Below are 27,378 nucleotides of genomic sequence, written 5' to 3'. Positions count from 1 at the left end.
TCGATAAAAAAAAAGAAGAGAAGAAAGATTCACTAACTTAAATAACTTAAATAAAATCCCGATTAGAGTAAATCCAGCCAGTATCACACGCGATTCAACTAATTATTTTGAAGTACAGCTAGCATCTAAATGTGGTAACTAGTAGTGTGCTCTTCTGGGGAAACTATGGCTCCCAAGCTATTCCGAAAACTGCGGCATTTTTTGGACATGTTTTGAAAGGTTTTTCTTATTCCCGAAACTCAGGTGCTGGGGAGGGAATCATCCAGAAACACAGGTCTTTCTGTCAAGAACCAAAACGGAACGTCGACAAAAGTGGTATCAACGCGCAACAATTGCTGGATTAGGAGTTCCTTGAGCGAAGCGCACCAATCGTGACAAATTAACCATCTCTACGGAAGAGTTAACACAAGCTGTGCGAAACATTGGCAATCGAAGGTCCTACACGCTCTTTTTTTTAACTCAAAATTAAGTACGACCGAGGTTCAAAACATAGTTCGATTCTATGAACTTAAAGTTAAGTACCCTTTTTTCCTCCTTGCGATGGATCAAAACGGAGTTCGAACTGCGAACTCAAAATTGATTCCTTTTTTTCCTTCGGCGAGGGATCAAAGTTGAGTTCGACCTTATGAACTGAAAATTGAACTCTCTTTGTTGGACTGAAAACACTTAGCGAGTTCAGTCCGAACCGGAACAGCAACCAACGAACACGTCGCAATATTATGTCGTTCCGGAACAATTACCGGAGGACTATGAAGGAACTTCATAATGGAATGCATGTTCACCGTGTCAGCGTAAAATTCTGTCCGTCATTGTCATCATATGGTGAGCGGTTTGGAATGTCCGGAAACTTCCGGATGTTGTTTACTTCCCGTGAGAAGTAACATCCGGAAGTTTTCTTTGACCGGGAATGTCAAAACTTTCCACCGCTCTGTAATTGCAATGCAATGTACCGGAACAGCAACATCCGGGTACAACAAATTTTAATCATCCTTTAATTCCCTGAAAATCAGCTACCCTCGAAAAAAAAAAAGGATAAATCCGAGTTCGGCTGCCGAACTTAGTATTGAGTATACCTATCAGAACTTAGTTTTGCTATTGCCCAGTCGAACTCAAAGTTGAGGGAAGCCATCGAAGTGCTGTTTTGAACCAAAACTACTTAATTTTGAGTTTAAAAAAAAGAGCGTGTATCTGCCAGAAGTGATCGCTTCATTTCTCACGAGAAGCTACCCTTTGTGTTTGGGAGGTCCTGCTGGAAATCCGCTACTATACCGAACCACTGCCCTGGAAGATATTTACAACGGGACCACGGATTCATCTGCGAATTTTCTGGAACGTTTAGTGGACACTTGTGACGAAGTGGAGGAACAGTGTTGAAGGGTTTGTTTATATTTGTTCACGTAAAACGTATAATATTCAATTACTGGGTTCCGTTTCTCCGTGTACACACGTTGATAAGTTTTAACTCGGTTTGGCTAAGAAATTAAATAAAGCTAACAAAACGAACCCAAAACTGTGTTTCATCAAAATTTGAAAAGAAGAGCCTGCAAAATAAATGGTGACGGATACTGGTCCGCTAGCTTCTGTTTATGTTTTGAGGAAAGTCATGGCATCGCGGTTGATCTTGAACGTTGAAGACCAGTTCTGTTCGGTGATTCTTGGAAAGGGATATCTATTTTTTTCTTCAAGTCGAGATTCGGTTTCTGAAAAACTTGTTTTTTTTCGGTATCGGGTGCAGTGCAGGTCTATCTTGAGGAAGCGTTGTTCTGGAGCATGTCGTTTGACTCCCATTAGATTTTGGCGTCGGTCACATTTGGATACTGCCCGGTCGTTAACGCACTTAGTGGCGTTGTACTGGCGGACCGGGATATGCCGGAAATGATTGTGAACATGAATGGCCGGCTGTTCGTTTGAAGAACGAGGAATGGGAATGATAAGTAAGTTTTTCAAAAAGAGAGGGAATAATAATGATCCTAAATGATAATGCTTAATTATAAATGTTAGCAGTTCCTAAGGTTTTGTGCGTTGTAACTTGGCCAATATGGTCGTGATACATATCGATATTCTGGAATTTTAATTCAGTCAAATAATGATTCCCTTTGAGTGACAGTGAGTGAATAAGTCTGATCCAAATATTTAACGCGGAACATTAGAAAATATTCTAGCTCGGCAGAGATATTTAGGTTCAACACAACCATTTTATAACAAAAAGCTTTTCATGTGAGATTCATCCGCAAAGCAAAATAGGTTTCAGATTTAAATGATTAGAACACTGGAAAAAAGTTCATGTGAGCTAATTCAGTTTTATCTTTTTTGCTGTTTTTTTTTTATGGAGAAGAAGGGGAATGTAAGTAATGGCTAATTTGAAGTGTGGTTAATTCTAAACGCAAATTGGTATTTACATTTGAGCACCCCTCGTTAAGTCGAACGCTTTTCTGCATTTGCTCTCACACAAACACACACAACTTTCCCGCTTCAGTTCGAAGGGTGCAACGGTCTCGAGAGGTAGCGTCCGCGGATACGAGCAAGCAGGTCAACCATTTCCGGTCGAGGACAATCAAGCAACCGGAGATTTCCAGCGCGAAGCGAAAGGCGGTTTTTACAAATATTTTTGTACTACCGTTTGGAGTAATTGTAAAATCGCTTCTTTTGTTAAGCTTACTACTGATTTCTTGATCGTAATCTTATGAGCTTCTTAAACACATGCATCAAAAATGAATTGTTCTTTAATAATCATAACCGCATTTTTTTTTAAACAATTTTAGTGTACGTTTAAAAATGCCCTTTGAAAAAAAAATGTGAGACCCTTTGGAAAAAAAAGCATCGTTTAATTTAGTAAAATGGCTTGTTAAGACTGTAAATTTATCATTTACAGCCTAGTAGATCATTTTCAAGTGGTCTTTGTGAAATCGGGAATGTTAAGATTTGTTTCGAAAATTGGTTCTCTACGGTTGTTTCCGGATCTTTTACAGTCTCTAAGTAACTATTCCTGTCAAAAATTCTGCAGAAAACTGCACCCCCAATGATTAGTTTGGAAAAGAGAAGGGATGTCAAGGACCAAAGACGTTTAACACTAGAAGGACCGGCAAATTTAATATACCTATTCGGACAGTGACCAGTCAATATGACTGGTAAAGGGGAATTTTTTATTACATATTATTTTGATCTTTTTTCTTCTGATATTATTTTGTTTCTTGTTTTGTATTATTTTTGTTATAAAATGGAAACATGTTTTCACCATGGGTGCACGGAATCACCTCATTTCGGTATAGTTAGGTGACGAATGCGTGTATGTCATAAAATGATTATTTCAAATAATTTTCAAAAAAATAAAACGCATTATCAATCTTATCAGAAAATCATGTTTAATGGTTATGGGTTTTGAATATGGGTGCACGGTTTCTCTTCAGTTTTGCCATAGTAGATATTTTCAAGCACTCATCCCTCTGAGGTTTTTCAACATGTTGCTTATTAATTTTACCTGATATTGTAGGTTTTAAAGCATAGTTTTTTTTATAAATAGAGCAATTTACCATATGTGCACGGATTCACCGCCATTCATCCAAAATCAACTTTCTTGGATGCTTAAGGTAAAGAATAAAGGCTTTTATAGAGTTAAAAGGAAATTTGTGTTATTTGCATGGTTTTAATTATGGGTGCACGGACTCACTGTATTTTCATCAAATATTGGATGTTTTGCAAATTTTTAAAAAGCATTTTGACAAATCTTAAATAAACCAAAATCGAAACCATGTTTTTCACGTTGAGACATAACGATTTGATTAACGATTTTTCTTTTTTGATCCGTTTTTTTTTATTCTTGGAAAAGAAATATTTCAATTATATCCTGAAATATTTTTTTTTATTTGTTATTAAAAACAGGTTTTGGCAATCGTTAATTTATCTGATAAGATGGTAATTGAATCAACATTCAAGAAATTAGAGAACGATTACCATGGACCGAGTGAATTTTAGGAATTATGTGCATCAAGTTATGTCATGCGACAGAAACAGTGAAAATTAAAATAATGAATCAACATTGATAAATTTTACGTTGATTTGTGTTTCGTAAATAGTTTTTCAATTGGTCAATATTGCATTTCAAATACCTATAATATCTGACTCAAAAATATTTTGTGTTCTGAAGCAAGTTGAAAACTATTTCACTCTATAGAATTTACAACGACGAATTTGCAGCTATTCCGTGCACCCATGTTCAAATATCTTAGCGCCGATGTGGTCTAACAAGCAGATAAGCTGGCGCGAGTCTGGTCTTGGTATGCCAGGCGTACTGGGTTCGATTCCCGATATCAGTAAGAAAACTTTTGGGTTCGAATCCCATAAGTGGCCGACAGGTAAGATGTGTTTCCTCTTATAACTGACTGTATAATAAGTATGTTCAATCAGTTGCCAGCTGACCAGGTATATACACGACTGCCGGAATACGTGTAAGTAAACTTGCATTGGAAATTTGTCGAACCTAATAATCTAAGAATGCATGTGAACACATACTTAGGCAGAAACTGCGGTGAATCCGTACACCGATGGTGGATAACCAACATATCAAAAATATTCCGTGCACCCGTGTTGAAATATCATTTGAATTATTCAGTTTCATAGCTGATGTTTTCAAATTTGAATAAATGAGTACACAATTCATAAATATTTTACTCATTCTAGTTTAGTAAAAAACATATTTATCACCTGCAATTACTCAATTACTCGAATGGACATATATTAAATGTAACATAACTTTTACAAATCTTGATGCAATTTCGCCAAATTTTGACAGATGGTTTGATTTTAGTTGAGCAACAAAACGGTCCAAAAAAAATGTGAGTCAAGTGCTTGAAGCGCCACGCAGCAGTCAATCCGAGAACTTTTTCTAGAAATTTTTATGACTTCGCATCGAAAATCAATAATTTCATAACGAATTACAATCTTCTGTCCACCATACATCAATTAAGGCTCATTGTCTTGAATGTAGATTGCAAATGAAACCAAAATCAAGCGAATTTTTTTTATCTTGTTTGAGTTAAAGGGTTGTGAATTTAACCAGTCAATTTGACTGGTCACGGTCCGAGTGTCCGTGGCGAAATTTTTCTAGCTTATTTAAAGAGCTAGTGAAATAAAAAATACAGAGTTTTGTAGAGATTCAAAATTCATGAAAAGTCGTATTTTTGCGAATTTTTATAGCGAGGTATTTAAAAGATATTCAACAAACAAAGTGTTCAACCAGTCATTTTGACTGGCGCGGTCTTTCAAGTGTTAAAGAAGTTAGTTCCTGCTAAGTTAAGTTTTCCTTCCTCCTTTAATTCTTTCCAAGTAAAGTTTTCCTTCCTCCGTTAAGTTATGTTGCCTTCTATTAATTATAAGTGTAAATAGGTTAAATAAAACTGTAAATAGAGAACAATTAAGTGCTTCGTTATTCTAGTAAAATCCCTCCAAATACATCCTGTGATTTGTGTTTTCGGACTTTCGAACGGTCCCCTAATTCGAGCAAAAATACAGTCCACGGCTCTTTCAGATTTTAAGGTTTACCCACAGAAGTGCACAGAAAATATTCTAGTTGGGAAACAGCTCAATAAAAATGCCACCCAATTTCATCTGCTATAACTAACACGAAACCCTACTGGATGCATGTTCATTCAACTCCCAAGTTATACTATGATCTTTCGGCGTATTTTTTCTGTACATTTTGCTTAGTTCTCCCAATTACAAAAAAGTGGCTCACAGAAATACGAACCTTCGGTCAGTCATCGGCTAACTTGTTGGCTTCGTCGTTCTGTATCGAGTCGATTTTTCCGTCATCCGTTTTCCTCTTTTCCAATTCTGCGACACTTTCCGTGCAATATGTAGCTCATAATTAATGCTACCCGGAGCAGCAATTTCTGTTGCACTTTTCGCCGGATTGATTTCCGAGAAATGTTGCTTCAGCAGAGTTGGTTATTTGTTTCTATCCTCTAGTCGCAGTATTACTTCAGCTGTTCCGCAATTCCACTTGATTGGATCAATTTAACAAATTGCATGTGATAGATTGAACTTTTTTGTTGTTCTTTTGAATAACGGAAATAGAATTCAATATCCATTCCTCGCCTGGCCGCAATGCATCAACCGTTTTAGTTTGTTTACATTTAAACATTTTTTACACCCCATACATGCCTCGAATTCCAGGATATGTTAATTGTTTCATGCATAAAATATTCCCCGTGCGGCAAAAGCATTTTAATGTACTTTGCGCTCGAACATAATCGAAAGGGATTAATTAATCATTCTGTACCCACGAGAGTGAACCTTCACCTGCCGAACTTCGCCCTCTCACTTCGCTCGAATCGTAATTTATGGCATTTCCCACATACCTACAACATATACACAGCCAAAATTTAGTTATTGGCAGGGACCAATGAGCTGGAACGGCAAAAAAAAAGGAAGCAGCAAGGAAAACGTTCCAATGAGTCGAGCCAGTTGATGGTGTCTATTTATTGAGCCGTTCCGATTATGGCGCGGGTGGGTGGTTGGGTGGAAATTTTGGGGGAGACTCCATTGGGAATGTTTCGAGTCATGCAGAAAATGCGGAAGCTGTTTTGCCTGCGATATCGTTGCCGGTTCCATTGAGGCTGAAAATTTAATGTTTTTGTAATGGAACCAATCAATGATTAAGCCTGTTGAAGCAGTTGTTTTCAATGGGATGAAACTCGATTCATTGTAACCTTTCTAGGTAATCGACTGTGCCCTAGTGCAGCCAGTGAATGGTAATTTATTTGTTTTATTTAAACTGTGTATATTTATAAATCAGTGAAAAATCATCTGTTTACAATAACGGTTGAATGATTCCGTTTTATGGATATATTGTTGATACAAGGAAACGTAATTTCTTTAAATAATATTAGACTAGCTGAGGGATTGATCTCGTTGGACTATACGCCAGTTCCAACTTCCATAAAAAAGTAAACCATACATAACTTGGGTTTACAACTGGATACAATTGAAAAATATTTGAAAAGTATTAAATCAATGTTGAAAAACTTAAAGTGGGACACAACTCAAACAACTGTTTTTCTTAATGATTTTTAAGAAAATTGGATTGGTTCACGAGCATGAATTGACACAATAAGTTGATATATTGTGCAAAAAGTGGCCTCTTGCTTTTGAAGACGGGGGGGGGGCTATACAAAATTATTTGAAAAACAACAAAATTCATGCAATTTGGAACACCTTAAATTTTTGGAATGACAAGCAGACTGATTGACCTTTCCTTTTTTTGATAACAAAGCGGTTCCATAAAAAAGCATACGGTTTGAGGCTTGTAATATAGCTCAGTTGGCAAGTCAGTTGCTTCCTGAGCCGATGTTCGTGAGTTCGAGCCCAAAAGTAAAAAGTAAAACATCAATCACAGTTGTAATGGATAAGTTTTTCAATGACTGTCCACCAACTGCATCGTTCATATAAGTCGCGAATGACATAAAGATGTTAAAACGGCTATAATTGAAACAAAAAAAAAAGAAAAGCATGCCGTAAAACGGCGTAACATTGATCACCGGGATAGCTTTAATCAACATGAAATTTGTCCACATAATCATCAATAACTAAGTCTAAAGTTAAAATATCTAAAAACCTTTTTTTCCACTTTTAAAAACCTAAATGTTGAGTTTCAAACTGGGAAGAACTTGGTTTGTTTTTTGAAAAATTGAAATGTAAGTAAAAGTGTTATTTCAAAATCTTGAAATATCTATTTTTTCGAGGGCTCCCAATCAACACCCTTCCTGATGAAATCAAAGCGTTTAGAAGCAGCAGGTTGATTTATGTGACAGTTCAAGTTTTTTCCTTAGTAAATTTAAAGTTCTGGATTAGTCATTGTTGCTTTTGAGGTAGATTTTTGAAATTTTAAAAATAGGGACATTTTCCAAGAGTAAGCCAGTCTAGGACAAAAGGCTAGAAACCCTATCAAATGGTAAAGTTTGAAGCAGGGGTGTCATTCGCTCACACAATGAGCTCAATGTGTATTTTTTCCATAGCACATTGAGAGAGCAAAACCGAGCACTGACTGAGCTAGCTGTCCATCAATGTGCCACATCGAAGCAAATCACTGTGCTACGCAACGATAGCCCTCAGCACATTGAGCTGCACAATGTGTACCAGTATACCACCACAACGCTGAATTCAACAAACGAAAGCGAATTCTTTCCCAATAAACAAGCAACAGCAACAACAAAGCCGAAATTTGGGCGGGCTCGGCCTGCCGGCTGCCGAACACCGTTGCCACAAAAAAAATCTGTATCATAAATGAGTCTGATCTTCGTCCATACGTGTACAATTTAACAGAATTATAAACAGATTTTCGTGACATCGCTGCTCGGCAGCCGGCAGGCCGAGCCCAACCGAATTTATTTGTGTTGTTGCTGTTGCTTGTTTATGAGTTATTTTCTTCCTTGCAAGCAGGCGGTGTGTCTTCGTGCCGGACTGGACGAACGATGATTGTTTTTGTTTTCTACTGATGAGAAGAAAAAATAAAACGAAGAAGCGTGCTTGGCAAATTTCTAAAGCCAGAGTTCACATTGAGCAGCACATTGAGCAGAGTGGATCAGCTCATTGTGTTTTTCAGCATTGTGAGAAACCTCTCAGAAAATCCAGTTATCGGCGCACAGTAAGAGAGCGAGCAGAAGATATTCTATCGCCGTGCGCGCAGTTCTAGAAAGCTTGCGTTCACATTGTGCTTTTAGAACACATTGTGCTGTTTTGAGGAGTATAACACCCCTGGTTTGAAGGAAAAAATTAAAGGGGAACAGTGCGAGGTTCTAGAAAATTGAATGGAGGCAAAATTTAATTTTTTGATTTGTAGTTAAAATTTTATAAGTAGGTAATGTTAAAAAATTTAGCCCCTTAATTTATGCAGCATTATAGTCCATCTTTCGATTTTCATTGTTGTTCGGCTTTAACACACAAACTACCTTAGTTAATTAATTATTTACTAGCATTTGTAAATATAATGAAAGTGTTTTGTATCCTTTATGATCAAGAAAACTCGTTAAAAACGGCAAAATAGAGACTGTTCAATGTAACCTCAAAGCATCAAATTCTAAACAGAGACGAAATCGATTTTTAAATTGAATTTAAAGAAGTCTAATAAATTTCTTTAACCATGTTTTATGTTCATAGGAGTCCAGTTCTGGTTTTAAAATGAATAATCATGCCACATTCCCCTTTACAAAAAAAATCATCGAGAAACATTGGAAAAAGTGATCAATCTTACCCCGGATTACGGTAAACATTTTCTGATCTTGAATATTATTCAATGTCATCTAAAATTTTTCTTTAAAGTTTAAATTTCAATAATGGAATAGGTTTCATTTTGCTTCATTTATTTCTGAATTGATAATTTTTAAAGAAGATTAGCAGCCGCTTTTAAAGTTTCCTCATCTATCAACAACATCGGTTGTGGCTCTTCATATTCGTACAATTCATCTGGATAACCCATCACAACGTAATTCAACACCGCTACAATAAGCATTAAAACCTAGACAAGAAAATAAAATCATTTACGATCCTGCATGCATACCTCAATGTATGACAACAAGTTTATCTTACCAGCAAACACGTGTTCGTCATATTTTCCACCAAATGCTCCGAGCTTGATTGATTCCGAATTGACACTGACTTACGCAATGAAAATTGTTCGATTATTTGTAGGCTTCAAAACTCAACGTAACGGGCATTTGTGTCAACATGTGTTTCGATAAAACTAATAAAAAGCGTGATTGTTATACACAATCGCTTAACAAATGAAAAAAAAAAAAAAAACAAAACCTGTCTTTGTTTTAACATCAAACTTTTATTTTCTATGATGAAAGTTCGGGGACACTTGTGTTTAATAATTCATCTTGAAGGTCTATTTAGAGTTTTTGGAAAATCTATTCCTCTGAAAAAATTGAATTGGACTTTTTTTCCACAACATTTAATTGGAATAAAGTTGACTTAGTGAATTTAATGTTTTTGTAAGTCTAAAAATCGAAACGGGTCTGGTTAACCAAATCAAGACAATCATTTTATTTATTGTGGTACTATTATTATTATTATTTATTACAAATCAACGGAACACATATTGGTCCTAATGATGACTTAAAATTAATATAAAAAAGTACTAAGTCTAATTACAGGGTTCTCAATACACTTAAAACTCTAGTACGGAAAACATCTCTCGAAACGTCGAAATCGAAGTGCTCAGAAAAAACGGTTGAATGTTTTCATTACACCAATGATAGCGCTATTAGCTCCATAATTGTTCGAACGGATGGGAACATACAATCGAAGATCTTGATTTCTCAGTCCACGGGGTCGCACACTTAGAGGAATGGCTTCTAGGAGCGTGGGGCAGTCAATTCGCGATGTCAAGAGATCTGCGACGAAGGAAGCTCGTGTTGCGTTTCTGCGGGCTTGAAGAGTGTCAATGTCTATGAGACGGCATCGATGTTCATAGCTTGGCAAGTTAAACAGGTCTTGCCAAGGCAGGTGTCTAAGGGCGAATCGCAGGAAGCGCCGCTGTATAGCCTCGATCCGTTCGGCCCCATTCTGGTAGTAGGGACACCAAACAGCTGATGCATATTCAAGGATAGAGCGAACAATACTGCAATACAAACTTTTCAGGCAATACACATCCTTGAAGTCCTTGGACACTCGAAATAAGAATCCAAGACTTCTCGAGGCTTTGTCGACGACGTAGTTTGTGTGTGTCCTGAATTCCAGCTTCCGGTCTAGAATTACACCCAGATCATTGATGTGTTCTACGCGTGCGATTGGCTCATCTCCGAGGAAGTACTCAGCGGAAAAAGGCTGCCGCTTTCTTGAAAAGCTGATGACTGCACATTTACCACAGAAAACAGACGTACAAGCTCGAACAAAAAACCGTCAAAAAAGTGTGTAAAATTTCAAATGCTATCACCAAAAAATAAGTTAGAAACTGACTGCAAACAGTGCCATCTAATGCGCCGTTCAAGAGTTACAAATCAACTTTAAGTGCCCAGTTTTCGAAAAGGCGTAATCGTAGCCAAAAAACAAAATTTTGTTCAAAAAGGGTGTTGGGATTTTTACACAAGTTTCGTGGGCTTGCTTGTACGTCTGTTCTCTGTGCATTTACTGCGATTCAAAGGCAGGCAGTTTATATCACACCAGTGTGCGAAGAGGTTAAATTGATTTTGAAGGAAATCAATATCGTTCTGGCCGTTGATGTTGTAAAATAGTTTTAGGTCATCAGCATAGCATAGCTTTGGGCCGTCGAGGAGTGAGAGCGCATCGTTGAAGTAGATTAAGAAGATAATCGGCCCTAAATGGCTTCCCTGAGGCACACCAGAAGAAGCAGAGAATTGTCTAGAGAAAGAGTCCTCCGTGCGAACTGTTAATTTACGTCCTGATAGGTAGCTCCGGAACCAGTCAAGAAGAGTTCCACAGAAACCCAGGCGTTCGAGCTTTCCAATGGCAATATCGTGGTTGACTTTGTCGAATGCCGCAGACAAATCGGTGTAAATAGCGTCGGTTTGAGACTTCGCAGCAAAACATTCATGCACGTAAGAAGTAAACGTCAGAAGGTTAGTTGTCGTGGAGCGCTTGGGAAAGAATCCGTGTTGATCGTCGGAAAAAATATTCTTAAAGGACAAGAAAATCGGATCCAAGACCACCAATTCGAATAGTTTGGCTACTGCGCATAATGCCGAGATTCCCCGGTAGTTGTTAACATCTCTCCTGTTACCTTTTTTATACACCGGAAACATGTAAGCCTCCTTCCATAGTGAGGGGAAGATGGCTCTGTCAAGCGAAGCTTGGAAAATAAGCCTAACAGGAGTCAGCAAAACAGGCATGAAACGTTTGATAAAAGTAGCAGGTATTCCGTCCGGACCCGTGGAGAAAGAATTTTTGAGCTTAGCTGCTGCTTTGGAGATGACTGCATCCTCAACCACAATGTTGTTTATAGAGAAGCCCAGTGGCGCAATATTCCTGACTGCACTATCCAGATGTTCAGGGGATGTCGATGCTGTATTATAGATAGACGAGAATTTATCGGCAAAGAGATCACAGATTCCACGATCAGAGTTCGCCGTATTGTCATCCAGAAACATTTGGTTTGGCAGACCAGGTTCGTTCCGCTGACTTTTAACATGTTTCCAGAACACAATGTGTAACACAATTTGTACATACACTGATGGACATAAGTATTCGACAGTTGGAGATTTTTTTGAAAACTTCAAAGTTGTTTTTGTTATTTTTCATAATATCTTTCATTTCTGATTTTGACCTATAAATTTTGTAAACTATTTGCTCTTATTTAATTTTTGGCATTTCGGCGAGTTGTGAAAATTCAAGGTAGAATATTTAGAAAGAACTACAAAAAAGTAAGGCATCGGATGGATAATATGCGAAACAAAAAGTAGCAACCATCCGATGTACCTAAAAAAGTAGCACGCATCGATAGAATTGGCTTAGCAATAGAACAGCACATGTGAGCGCTGCTTGGGTGATTTTTTGCCCGGTCGGACACAATCTCATGTGTTCGACCCGTCCGTGTTTCAATGTGGGTAGGAATGCGATGGGTTTCTTCATCGCTTCCTATCAACATTGAAACGGCGCGCGGCAAAGAATCACGCAAGTAGTTCAAAAGCTGTTCACAAAACAAAAGCCCTGCTCACATTTTCACCAACTATTCAATTTCTTCTACCCAAAGCGCTCTAGCTTTGATCTTTCCACCTATAATACTTTCATGTTCTTTCTAAATATTCTACCTTGAATTTTCACAACTCGACGAAATGCCAAAAATTAAATAAGAATATATCCCGGCGGCGATTAAAATAAGATAACTATTTGAGAAACTGTTTCTCTCACTTTGAACGTCTGTAAAAACAGTCATTATAAATTCGAATATCTAAGATATTTATATATATACATACATGAAAAGCAATTTTTGTGGGTTTGTTTGTTTGTTTGTCCACTATACACAGAAAAAAAAAATTGACTATTACATGTCACTGAAAACTGCAACCTTTAAAATAAATCACCTGTAATTAACAAAACCAGTAATTTTAAATTGTTTTCCTTGAAAGTTAACGAAGATTCATTTATTATTACAGCAAATGTTCTGCAAAAAAAGTTGTACACTAAAAATTAAATGTCACGTAATCATGTTTTCGACCTGTAAAATTACGATAAATGTCCTGCTCCTTTTTGTTACAGGACATTTGCGTAATTTTACAGGAAATAATTTTTGAGGAGCTTGAGAGCTGAAATTTGGCATGGATGCTCATTAGGACCAAGAATGATGAAAAATGTTGTCAGATTTTCGGATGACCCCTTCTGAAGGGGGTCGTCCATACAAGACAAATATTGTTTTCACGATATTTACGTTACTTTTCATCGGATTGAAGAATTGCACATGAGTGTTTTGGAAGACGAGCAATAGTTTTCAGGTGTCAAATTTTGTGTAAGGGGTCAGCCAAAGGGGTCGTCCATATTAACTGATCGCTGTTTTCGCAATATTGACGTTATTATTCTCCGAATTCAGATGAAAATTGGTACACGATAGTTTTGAGTGGAGGGTAATCGATTTGAGGTATCAAATTTAGTGTAAGGGGCCGGCAAAAGGGGTCGTCCATATTAACCTTTAAATATCTTTGTTATATTGACGTTTTTATGCATCGGATTTTTCACTGTTTTTAGAAATATTGACATTATTATGCAATGGATTGCTTTGCAAATTAGCACAAGGGAGTTTGGAGGGAAGGGCAATCGATTTCAGATATCAAAGATTGTATAAGAGGGCATCGAAAGAGGTTCAACTTTTTGGCAATAATTGAGTTGTTATGCAACGATCGAGTCGAAATTTATACACGAGGTTTTTTGACACGGTCAATTGATTCGTGATTTCAAATTTAGTAGCAGACGACAGAAAAAGCGATCGTCCAATATTTTTGTAATCTATGTATATAAAAATGAATTTCTGTCTGTCTGTCTGTCTGTCTGTCTGTCTGTTCCCTATAGGCTCGGAACCTACTGAACCGATTTGCGTGAAACTTGGCAGGTGGGGGTATTGGAGGTAGGGGAAGGTTCCTATTATAGTTTGAGACCCCTCCCTCTCTCATGAAGGGGGGGAGGGGCCTCCCAAACAAAAGACAATTTTTTGCATAACTCGAGAACCCATCAAGCAAATGGTATCAAATTTGGCATGGGGTGGTATTTGGGAACGAGGAATATTTCTCTGAATATAAGGTACCCCTCCCTCCTCTCAGTGGGGTGATAGGAAGGGGGGGAGGGGGCTATCTTACAATTTTTCATATACTTGAAAACTAATCAAGATATTGGAACCAAATTTGGCACGGGAAGGTATTTGGATACGAAAAATATTTCAATGATTATTTGAGACCCCTCCCTCTTTCCAGTATTAAGGGGGAGGGTCCTCTTTCATATTTATTTACATAACTCAAAAGCTATTAAAGCAAATGGAACCAAATTTGGCATGGGAGGGTATTTGGATACGAAAAATATTTCTATTATTATTTGAGACCCCTCCTTCTTTCCAGTAGGGAGATATAAAGGGTGGAGGGGGCCTCTTTTATATTTTTTTACATAACTCAAAAACTAATCAAGTAAATAGAACCAAATTTGGCATGGGCGGGTATTTGGGAACGTGACATGTTCAAATGATTGTTTGAGACCCCTTCCTTCTTCCAGCGGGGATAAAGGAAAGAAGGAGGGGAGTTTCATACAATTTTTACTTCATAACTCAAGAACTACAACAGCAAATGGAACCAAATTTGGCATGGAACGAAATTTGGGTACGAGAAATGCTTCTATGAATATTTGAAATCCCTCACTCCTTCAAAGATGTGGATGAAAAGGGGGAGGAGAGGTCTCTATTACAGTTTTCAGTATAACTGGAGAGTTGATCGAGCAAATTGAACCATATTTGACATGTGAGGGTTTTTGGATACGAGAAATGTTTCTATTATAAATTTAAGCCCCAACTGTTTTTCGGCGGAAACATATATAGGGGGGCTTCCACACAATTTTTTTGCATAATTCGAGAATTAATTGAGCAAATGAAACTAAATTTGACATCAAAAAGAATTTGAGTACGAGAAATACTTTTTCTTTGTGAAGCAATTCCTTTCTTTCAGTAGGATGATAGAATTGGGAATATAGGTAGGGAAGAGAAGGCTTACATTTAACTCTTTTTTTATAAAAACCGAGAAATGGACAAAACTTAACATGGAAAATCATTTTGCTATGATTCTATGAATATCTGACGCACTATCCTCCTTTCAGTGAGTAGGTACCTAGGAGGAGGGAGTTGAGCCCAATACACTTTTGTTAGCATAAGTTCTCAATTTATGCAAACAAAACCAACAAATGGAAATAAATATGGCATGGAAAGGTACTTGGTTACGAGATATGTTTCTACGAATCTTATAGACCCTTACGCTTTACAGTGTAGAGAGGGGAAGAAAGAAGGGGGTTCCTTTTAAATTATGTTGTAAAGCTTAAAAACTTATCAACCAATTAAGTTATAATTGATATTAGAGGATTTTTGGACACGAAAAAAATGGGTATGATTATTAAAGACCACGACCTCCATTCAGCAGGGGGTGAAGGGAAGGAGAGGGGAGGCTCTCTTATCAGTTTTTAGCGTAAATCCAGAGAATATCAAGCAAAAACAATCATATTTTATAAGTTAGATTGTTTGGGTACGATTAATTTGAGACCCTCCAGACAGATCAAAATTATCAGATCTTTTACACAAATTTATAGAGCAAGATTCAGAATATTAGTTTAAGTTATCTTTGTGTTGCAGTTCGAAACTCCAGCTGTAGCTCTCATTTTATAGCGGTTGCTTATGAATTATGTTATAATGCCAATAAAACATACAAATTTGAATAATTTTTGAAAATATCATTTGATTTTGGAAGGTGTAGCAAAGCACACCGGGTCAGCTAGTTATTTCATAAAATAAATTCGTAAGTGCATCTGGAAAATGCTTGGCAATTGACTTTAATATAACCTGTTCATTTCGTATTCCAAGTTAAAAACGAAACGGAGTTCGTATGGAATCAGCTAGTTTTAAATATACAAAAATTATTGCATAAAAATTAAATTATATGTACACAAGGGTAGCCCTTAGTTATATGTTATTTTTAAAAGCCAAATTTTCACTGCTCTCACTCACTTGTATTGATCTTTTTCTCAAATTAGCGAACTGTGCCAAATTTCATTTTAATTGGACAACTGTAAGGCGCCCCTAAAACGCCTTAAAGTTGATGACATGTGACGAAAATGCTTCTAATAAAATTCAACTCGCTCATTTTCATTACCTAGGGGAGAGTAGGGATACTTGATCCCTGGGGATATTTGATTCTTTAGCTATATCTCGAAACTGGAATGTCCTACAAAGATCAAATGTTCAAGGAAAATGTGCCAAATGGAACAAAACAACAATGCTCAAAGCTCAAAATTTTTTAACAAAATAATTGTATGAGTAATTGAACTTTGTTTAAAAAATTTCACGAAATGTGACTTCAAGATCTTTTTTCATCACTTTAAAATGTTCCTTACTAACATGTAAAAATTGAAATCAAAATGTTTGTTCTGTTGTTATATCAATAGTTCAAGCGTAATTTAAACTTCGTATTACTATATTTTCAAAGCAATAGATAACTCTCAACTTATTTCAGAAAAAGTTTTCCAAAATGCTGATTATGGTTTCAATTGATCCCTAGAGTTAAAAACGGTATATTCTTCTTCTGAATTGATCTTGATCATTGCTGATTATGAGATTACTGATATTTATCCAATAACTAATATTTTTTCTAACAACTGTTTGAAGAAAAAGGCTAATATGATTAATTATCATTCAATTATAGAAAATAGCGCCTTTTAGTATGCAATGTCTTTATCGTTGGGAGAAAGTTATAGAATTTTCTTCTTCTGTCAGTTATAAATTGTGAAATGAGAACAAACATGACCAAAATAGTCAATTGACATTCTATTTTGGGGGTTTGTTTGATTTTTTTTTCCAAGGATTAGGGCTTCCTTAATAAAGGATCAAGTCTCCTTCAATAGAGGATCAAGTCTCCCTTAACTTAAAAATTATCGTAATTTTTTTACTCCCACGAAAATGCTTCTAGTTCATCTACGGGTTCAAATATCGTTCTTATTTTTAGAGCATAGAAACTTGAAGTAAAACGCTGTCAGAAAATGTTAAAAAGTGCGAGTTGTTAAATTTTTCCAAAAAGATATGATGAAAATAAGAAAAGGGGATCAAGTATCCCCACTTTCCCCTATTGATTTCATCTATTCGCCTAATATTTTCAATATTTCGAAATGTTTTTACTAAATCAACAAAACTTTCACTGAAAAGGTATATTATTTTAATATTTATTTTTATTTACATAGTATTCCGTCTCACGACGTAACTTGACGAACATAATTCCTAAAATTCACTCGGTTCATAGCAACCGTTCTCCAATTTCTCGGGCACCCCACGTTCGCCAGATCACGCTCCACTTGGTCTAACCACCTCGCTCGTTGCGCCCCCGCTCGTCTTGTTCCTACCGGATTCGTAGCGAACACCTGTTTTGCAGGACAGTCGTCCGGCATTCTCGCAACATGTCCAGCCCAGCGTATCCGGCCAGCTTTCACCACCTTCTGGATACTGGGTTCGCCGTAGAGTCGCGCGAGCTCGTGGTTCATCCTTCGCCTCCACACTCCGTTCTCCTGTACGCCGCCAAAGATGGTTCTTAACACTCGTCGCTCGAATACTCCGAGTGTACGCAGGTCCTCCTCGAGCAATATCCATGTCTCGTGCCCGTAGAGAACAACCGGTCTAATAAGCGTCATATACAGGTTACACTTCGTACGAGGGCAAAGTCTTCTCGACCGCAGTTGCTTGTGGAGTCCATAGTAGGCACGACTTCCGCTGATAATTCGCCTCCGGATCTCACGGCTGGTGTCATTGTCTGCGGTCACCAGGGAGCCGAGATAGACAAAGTCTTCGACTATCTCCAGCTCGTCGCCGTCGATCATGACCTTGTTATTACTGGACAAGCGGGTTCGGTCGGTCTCGGATCCGCAGGCCAGCATGTACTTCGTCTTGGACGTATTAATCATCAACCCAATCCTTCCTGCTTCGCGTTTCAGTTTGCGGTAGATCTCCTCCACCGCCGCAGATGATCTGCCGACTATATCAATGTCATCGGCAAAGCAGATAAGTTGACTGGATCTGTTGAAAATCGTGCCCCGCATTTCGCCCACCGCTCGTCGAATAACACCTTCTAGCGCCACGTTGAACATCATGCAGGATAGACCATCACCTTGTCGAAGCCCCCTGCGCGATTCGAATGAACTCGACAATTCACCCGAAATCCGCACACAGCACTGCGTTCCATCCATCGTCGCCTTGATCAGTCTGATTAGCTTCCCGGAAAAGCCGTTCTCGTCCATGATTTTCCATAGCTCGTTACGGTCGATCGTGTCGTATGCGGCTTTGAAGTCGATGAATAGATGATGCGTAGGGACTTGGTGTTCACGGCATTTTTGGAGGATTTGCCGTAATGTGAATATCTGGTCCGTCGTAAACCGTCCCTCCATGAAGCCGGCCTGATGACTTCCCACGAATCTGTTTGCTTGTGGCGTGAGGCGGCGGAGTAGGATTCGGGACAACACTTTGTAGGCGGCATTGAGGACAGTGATCGCTCGGTAGTTCTCACAGTCCAATTTGTCGCCCTTCTTGTAGATGGGGCATATTACCCCCTCCTTCCACTCCTCCGGTAGCTGTTCTATGTCCCAGATCCGGACTATCAACCGGTGTAGGCAATCGGCCAACCTGTCCGGGCCCATTTTGATGAGTTCAGCTGCGATGCCATCCTTCCCAGCCGACTTGTTTCTATTCAGCTGGCGAATGGCTTCCTTAACTTCACTCATCGTTGGGAGTGGCTCCTCTTCGTCGTTGGCTACGCCGGCGATGTACCTTCCCCACCAACTTGATCTCCTGCATGTGCGCCGTTCAGGTGTTCATCGAAGTGCTGCTTCCACCTTTTGATCACCTCACGATTGCCCGTCAGGATACCCCCGTCCTTTTCCCGGCACATTTCGGCTTGCGGCACGAAGCCTTTGCGGGATGCGTTGAGTTTCTGATAGAACTTTCGTGTTTCTTGGGAACGATGCAGCTGCTCCAGCTCCTCGAGCTCCTCCTCCTCCAGGCGGCGCTTTTTCTCCTGGAAAAGTCGGACTCGCTGCCTCTTCCGCTGTCGGTGATTTTCCACATTTCGACGGGTGCCTCTTTGCACTACTGCCGCCCGCGCGGCATTTTCTTCGTCCATCACCCTCCTACACTCCTCGTCGAACCAGTCGTTCCGTCGAGATCGCTCCACATAACCGATGACGTTCTCCGCCGCACTGTTGATGGCTGTTTTGATGGTATCCCAACAGTCCTCGAGAGGGGCTTCGTCAAGCTCGCCCTCTGCCGGCAGCGCTGCTTCGACCGATTGCGCGTAGTCTGCCGCGACCTCAGGTTGCTTCAGTCGCGCGATATTTAACCGAGGCGGGCGCCGGTTTCGCGTGTTGTTCACTACGGAGAGTTTTGGGCCCATCTTCACCATCACCAGATAATGGTCCGACTCGATGTTGGCGCCCCGACAGGATCTGACGTCGATGATGTCCGAAAAGTGCCGGCTGTCGATCAAAACGTGGTCGATCTGAGTTTGGTACGGTGATCTCCAGGTGTACTTGTGTGGGAGGCGGTGCTGAAAAAAGGTACTACGTACGGCCATTCGTTTGGAGGCGGCGAAATCAATGAGTCTGAGGCCGTTTTCGTTGGTCAGCTGGTGCGCGCTGAACCTTCCAATTGTCGGTTTAAATTCTTTAGATTTTTGATGCAACAAAGCTTGAATTTACTGGAATTTTGCAAAGTTGACTACTTTGCGCGATTTTTTCAAAAATCTAAAGACAACAAAATGTCAGAATTAGAATAAAATTTGTAATGATATTTTTTCAAAAGCTCTGCCACTGCTCAAACAGTTTCTACTAGCAATCTAAGTAAAAGTAGGTTTTTCAGACCACTTTTTTGAACTTTTTGTGACCATTTCATTAAAAAAAATTAAAAAAATATTTCTCGGCTTCATGATGTAGACATGAACTTTAGCATGCATAAGGCAAATATTTTTTTGGAAGTGTAATAGATGAACTACAGCACTTTTCCTGAGGCATGTTTTTTCGGATTTCTTTTCTTTCATGCTGAATAACAAAAAACTATAAGCTTTAGCTATATATAATGTTCTAAGCTTATTTTACTGACATTACAAGGTTTCTTGTGATACAAGTTTTATTTTAATTTTAATCGGTTAGGTATGAGAAGAGTTATGACGATTTTAGCTTGGAGTGTCAAATTGACAAATTTGCTGATTAGGGTAGTGAAGTCTAATGCGGATGAGGGTACATGAATCAGTTTTGAGCTCAGAGATGAATGAACTTATATGTTTAAAGTCTCTTTAATCAAACAATCAATCAATCAGTTTTGAGTAAATCCAATTATTAATAACTGATGAACTAAAAATCTAGATAAATGAAAAAAAAAACTGTTTTTGAATTTGTCTTTCAGACTTTATTCAATAAAGGAATTATATTATGATGATGATGGTGATGACGATGATGATTATGGTATATTCTCAATTTAACTATTTAGAGAAAACAGCACACTTGATTGCTCATCAACTTTCATACTTTGACAGAATTGGCATAATGTTATGCTGATATGAAGTATTCTTCCAGAATCCAGTTTCAGTATCAGTTTAATTTTGCGTTTCTTATTCTTCTAAATGCTTATCATCATATTTAAATGGTTTACATTTTTCCGAGGTACATTGAATTTGAAACGTTATTTCGACTAATTTGTGTGCCCAGAATCGAAATATGCAATTTTTCTATACGGCTTTGTTATTGAAGCAACTTTTGAAAATAGGTTAAAATTATTTAAAAAAAAAAATCTGCACTTTTTTGACAAAACTTTAACACAAAAACATAACATTTTAAAATTAAAGTTTTAAATCAATTATCAACTTTCCTAAAGACTTAAAGCGATTTTTAATTTTTGCGAAAAGAGTGTTAGAAGTTTTCTTTTTGTGTCCCTTTCTTCATTAAACGAATGTTTAAAGAAGTTTAAAAAAAAATTGAATTTAGATAATTTTTAAAGCATATATCTAATCGTTTTACAGGTTTCAAAAAATTTGTAAAATTAAATCAGGGTTTTTTTATGTTTCCGTTTTAATATAATATAATAATACTTGAAAAAAATTCTGTCAAATGTTCATAAACTGTTGAATGTTATCAAAAAGAACCATGCATTATCATCATCAAAATATTATATCTTAATTAAATAAAGTATTAAAAACAAAATCATAATCAGACTTTTTCTTAAATGCAGGTTTGATAATTAATCATTCATCAAATAGGCTGAAGCAAACATAAATTTTTTCTTTTGTGTTCTAAAAACATAAACCTTGAAAAAATTTCTTATGAAAAATTCTTATTTCAAATCGCATTTAGATATTTATTTTTTCAAATTTAAAATACTGCAGTAGAATTTTACACTAATATGATGGTAATTAATAATTATTATCATTTCCTTAACAATTTATCAGGGTTAATTTTTTACCTGTTCTGACAGAATTTTGGAATTCAGTTTTTTTTTTCAATCTGTGTTTTGGAAATAGTTTTCAAATAATAAGCTGCTTCAAAATTATCTTTAAGCAAATAAGGAACATTATTTTGAAAAAATTATCAATGACTAACAGAAAATATAAATGAATTGAAACTTTTTTTTTGATTTATATTGGAATTTTTATCTGGTTTTATGAGTAGCATTTATAAATTTTTGAGTTTGTGTGATAATCTTGAGTAAGAAAACTATGTTAGAAATCCATTTCCCTTTATATTGTGTATTTTTGGTAATAGTTTTTTATTTTTTTGGCTAAATTGGAATTTCGAAACCACATAATGCTTTAAGCCAATCAACAAAATGTATATTGTTGGTTTTTTAAATTCGATCATGAATTTTTTCACATACATCCATTAATGTTGGTATTTGAAAAAGTAAAGCTTGCCTTAAATCCCTGAAATTCCTGAAATTTTTTTCACGTGCGTTATAATTATTTGAAGTGTTTTACATTTTTTGTCATTATTGAAGAGACTTTTAGCTTTCTATAAAGTTGTTCCTCGCATCAAAATCTTTACATCACAAAGTTAGTTTGGTTCTGCAGCACAGCCTGAATTATTTTTTTAACTTTTCCATAGAAAGTCACATACACATTTGAAAGTCTTTGAGGGTCTCCTTAAGCCTAGTCCACACTAGGAGACGGTTCGTCTCGAGACGGTCTCAGCGTCTCCCATTTTCTTCGGGAGACACTGAGACCGTCTCAGATTTCCAACAACAACAACAGACAACAAAGTTCGTCTCATTACAAAAATCGCAGTTCATGTTGCCTAGTGTGGACTAGGCTTTAGAGTTATCCGAATAAGCTTAAACTTTGCCAGTATTGTGTTATCATTGATTGAATCAAGATTGGAGTGTAGGAGCTTGATTTCAATGAAATTGTGAAATAAGAGCCACCCCACAGTTTAGTACCTACTCCAATCATGACATGTCAATGTGTGCACGTAATTTGCGACGGATTTGCACTCGATTGACATTAATAAGCCTTTTAACCACTTTATTAGCTCTCTCAGCGGAACCTTAGTGCGTATCTATGCCTGAAAAAAAACCAAGCAATTTATCTTCTGAAGTTTCAAATTAGATTCATTCCTTTAGATGAAATCATGATAAAATGTACCGCTTAAAAATTTAAATCAAGGAGCATATATCTGCCTGTTATCACTTCTATAATGCAAAAAGCTAAAAACGGGACAGCAAAAATTATAATCGCTGTGTTTCCAAGTTTTTGGTAAACTGAGTGTAGGGGAGATGGGGGCATAATGGCCACCTTAAGGAAAACGGTTATTTAACCATAGAAAATAGCTATAATATGGAGGTTACATTATTGTTTCGTGTTCAGACACTTGAAAAGCCTATTCCCTAACGGGCTGAAACGTGAAAAACTAGATGAAAACGTTAAAAAATGCATTTTAAAAAATTTTGCCAAAAGCTGAAAACCAGCCACTGTGGAGGCATAATGAGAACCCCCCCTGAGGCAGTATGAGCACCATTAATCAGAGCAAGATGTGCGTTTTTGCCGGGGAATCTAGCAGCGAATTCAATTCGATGAAGTCAGGTGAGTCGTAGATTCATCAAACAAAGCAATAACAAAATAATCTAGGTCTGTTTGTAGAATACAAACAATTCACGCACGCTCATACATTAAGTGCTTTGTTCGGAGGATGATGCTACTAGCCGTATAATGTAACAATAAAAAAATCGATCATGAATTGTGAATGGAAAAAAATCACCTCGAACAGAAATCTAACTCTAGTCTTTTGATTACCTCTGCGACACCTTACCAATAGGCTAAATTGTCGGATGAAAACTAGTCAAGGTGTGGCGCTATAAATCAATTTTAATTCGGTGCTAGATTCTACGGCAGAAAATGCTCATTATGCCTCGATAATATGTGTACATCATGTTGCAGTGCGTACATTATAGATCAAGGTTATTTTAAGATCATAAGAGCTTATTTCGTGGTGCTCAAAAATTATAATATTTTCGTAACTTGAGAACCTAGCTAGTTTTTTTAAATATCTCTGTAAAGATGATAAGGAGATTCCTTTTTTTGTGAAAAATTAATACTATAGGAAGTACGAAACGAATCCTCATGAAAATTTATTTAAGAAAATACGCACTTTCGTAGAAAAGCGTAGTTCTCATTATGCCTCGGGTGCTCGTTATGCCCTCATCTCCCCTAAGTAGGTACATTGTGAAAAAAAACCAATTGTATTAACGTCATCTTCAAAACAATATGTACATGTGTTTTTGATGCAACCATTTTATTACTATTTATGGACACAGATTTTCAATTCCATCTTTTCCAAACGATTTTGTTTCATCCTAATGTTATATCAGGATTCCTGATTCAGGAGATCAGTATGATATCCATATTTGATTCCTCGGATGGGTTGATATCGGCATCTTACTGGTCAGTCAATAATGGGTTGAAAATGAATGCCTGTAAAATTAATTCAATTAATAAAATTTACAGAAAAAATCTATTACCAAAACCAGAATTGGCCGGAACAAATTTCAAATCCTTCTTTTGTCACTCGGAGTTGGAACATCGCGAGGGGGGGGAACAATAAAAAAAATGCCACTTTCAAATTAATTGGAATAATTTCACGAAAACTTGTATGCAACAAAGTTGCAAACAATATCATTGCACAAAACCTAAAAAACAAGTAATTTTCTTACCTCATCTAGCAACTCCATCGGAATTGGCTCTTCGTAATCGTACAACTGATCGGGGAAATTTACAGTGGATTCATCTGGATAATCCATCACAACGTAACTCAACATCGCAACAATCAGCATTAAAACCTAGAAAAGTTAAATCGTTTCCGATGGTGCCTACCACAATGTATGACACGTTCATCTTACCAGCAAATACGCGTTCGTCATGTTTCCACCAAAAGCTCTGAACTTGAAAGATTCGGAATTAAAACTGAATTGTGCAATGCAGATTGTTCGATCATTTGTATGCTTTTGAGTGTAACGTAACGCGCATTATAGTCGATACACATGTGCCTGAATAGGAACTTATAAAAAGTGTCATTGTTATGCGTAATCATTGGTTAGGAACAGATAATGTCTTTGTTTTAACGTAAAACATTTGTACACTTGTGTTTATTTATTGATCATGAAAAAAGTTCTCGTCCAAGAAACGTGAAGTTTCACTGAGATGTTTTATGTCTGGGTTCGTTTAAACAAATCTGTTTTGAAGTTTAAGCTAATTAAACACTATTATTTTGATGAAAGTGTTGCTCTATCTAACTTTTTGAGTCTTAACCTTATTCACTTAAAGAAAAGGAAGCAAAAATCTAATGCCAATTCAGCAAATCTCTGCGCCAAAATGGCACTGAAAAGTATACTGTACCAAAGATGACAAAATTGCAAAAACACTTCTCGAGCTCCTAAGCAAATTGATGCTTGATCAACTACATTCATGCGCAACTCGAGAATCATTTTATGAAATTTTCAGCCTTTTGGATAGTTCATCCAAAAAAAAAAATGAGACTCGAACTCACTGCAACATCTCATCTCGGCTTGTCAGTCCGATATCATACGCACTGCACCATCTGAGTCGGTTTGCAAACTAAAGTTTCTTGTCAACGCTGATTTCCAAAAAATCGCCTGAGTGGCGGTCTGCCGTTTGGCCGGTGTTTTTCCATCCTGCTTTGTCTTTGATGGAAAAGTGATGAGAATGTGAGGAGAATGAGGGGGGAATGGGAAACTATAAACTATTTTCTATTGCCGGTCGGTTTACATACACAGCCCCAGTAAGCGCGTCCTCTAAAAAATCGACAGAGCATGCAAAAATTTGAGAGTTGAGTCACCGAACTTAGAATAAAACGGTTAATTTCGACGACATTCCAAGAACGCAAATATTCTCATTCGGTTTGTCCTGCCGAGATAGCTAGAGGCAACGAATACGAATGCGTACATGCGAAATCATTTTGAATCGTACACGCGTACGGTGTGCTCTTCCCTAGTAAACATGAATCGGCGGAGTGGTAACTCAAATCGACAGAGGGATCGTATGGATCTCTCTTGCGATTTTGCATCATCTAATCGACAGAGAGGAACACACCATACGCGTGCCTTGGGTGAGTGACACGAAATAATCTAAGACACGCCCTCCAGAGAAACACACGAACACAATCCGAATCGTAAATTTCCCTTCGAGACGCGTGTTTGTCTGCCAGAGAAGTCGACTGCACCGTACGAGTGTACGATTCAAACTGATTTCGCATGTACGCATTCGTATTCGTTGCCTCTAGGAATCTCGGCAGGACAAACCGAATGAGGCTATTTGCGTTCTTGGAGTGTCGCCGAAATAAACCGTTTTATTATAAGTTCGGAGACTCAACTCTCAATATTTTGCATGCTCTGTCGATTTTTGAGAGGACGCGCATACTGGGTTTATTCTAAGTTCGGAGACTCAACTCTCAATATTTTGCATGCTCTGTCGATTTTTGAGAGGACGCGCATACTGGGTTTATTCTAAGTTCGGTGACTCAACTCTCAATTTTTTGCATGCTCTGTCGATTTTTGAGAGGACGCCCTTACTGGGCAGTAGGCAGTAGCAATTGGAACCAGGGTTGCCAACTGATTTTCAAAAAAGTCTGGAAGATTTTGAAAAAAAAAAGTCTGGAAATGTCTGAAAAAGTCTGGATAGCTTACTTTTGGGAAGGTGGTGACCTTTTTTTTATTTTGGTCGCCAGATCCCAATGTTGTAGATAGCCACTAATCGTTTGTTTCTGACACTATCAGTTACGTGTTCTGTTTGACTCTCAATTTAACATAGAACTTCGAAAAATTTGCCATTGTCCATAGCTTTCTACCACTGCATTCATAATTCATAAATTCTAACCGTTTTTTGACATATTATACCACGACACCATTTTGAATTTTCATAGTTTTTTAGAACAATTGATGTCCTAAGCCAAAAGGCTGGAATTGTCTGAAACAAATGTTAAAAGTCTGGAAGTCTGGAATCCTGAAAAAATGTCTGGCAAAAGTCCAAAAAGTCTGGAAGATCCAGACAAAATCTGGAAGGTTGACATCACTGATTGGAACGAGTCCGTATGTTGGTCGTTCGCTGCTCACAATCGTTTTAAGCGATTTTTTTTCCATCGCTGCTCACTACTCGCATGACGGATAAAGCACGACAACAATCAACATTTCTCCATCAGCGACTGGCGAAGCTCCTACACATGGTCAAATTTCTCATGAGAGTGACTGGCAGATCTCTTCACACTTCGATCGGCTGCTGACGACAGGTACAACCAGGGTTGCCAACATTTGATTTCAAAAATCAGGGAAATGGAGAAATAAAAATCAGGCAAAATCAGGCTACGTATGTAACGGAAATTTCGCGCAAAGTGGTGACCTTTTTTTTAGGTCATCACTCCACATTTTCACTTCAATATGTGTTGTAAACCTACTTGGTTGAATGATTCTTACTTAATCAAAGCAATAGCAAAATTCCCTTTAATTCTCTTTTTCAAATAACAATTAAAAGGGAACTTTCCATTGCTTTGATTCAGCCACATTTTCACTATTCAACTTCAGCAATGGTACTTAATCCAGTTCTTTACTACCCATTTTTCATCACATTCGTAAAAATCAGGCAAAATCAGGCATATTTTCAA

The 27,378-nt window shown here is 37.5% G+C and overlaps 1 protein-coding gene and 1 long non-coding RNA gene across 2 annotated transcripts in view; one reads left to right on the top strand and one right to left on the bottom strand.

Annotated features, from left to right (window-relative positions):
* Window positions 1-27,378, top strand: part of LOC129755658 (uncharacterized) — a 105,583-nt gene that overhangs the window by 32,604 nt on the left and 45,601 nt on the right. The window lies entirely within an intron of this gene.
* On the bottom strand, window positions 23,982-24,694 carry LOC129755660 (uncharacterized). Its single transcript, XR_008739298.1, has 3 exons — window positions 24,605-24,694; window positions 24,419-24,544; window positions 23,982-24,179 (listed from the first exon to the last, which is right to left on the bottom strand). It is a non-coding gene; the product is annotated as an uncharacterized LOC129755660 (long non-coding RNA).

Source organism: Uranotaenia lowii, chromosome 3 (assembly GCF_029784155.1).
Source record: "Uranotaenia lowii strain MFRU-FL chromosome 3, ASM2978415v1, whole genome shotgun sequence".
Classification (NCBI taxonomy): domain Eukaryota; kingdom Metazoa; phylum Arthropoda; class Insecta; order Diptera; family Culicidae; genus Uranotaenia; species Uranotaenia lowii.
Note: the sequence above shows the minus strand (reverse complement) of the source record. Positions and strands in the feature narration are given on the sequence as shown.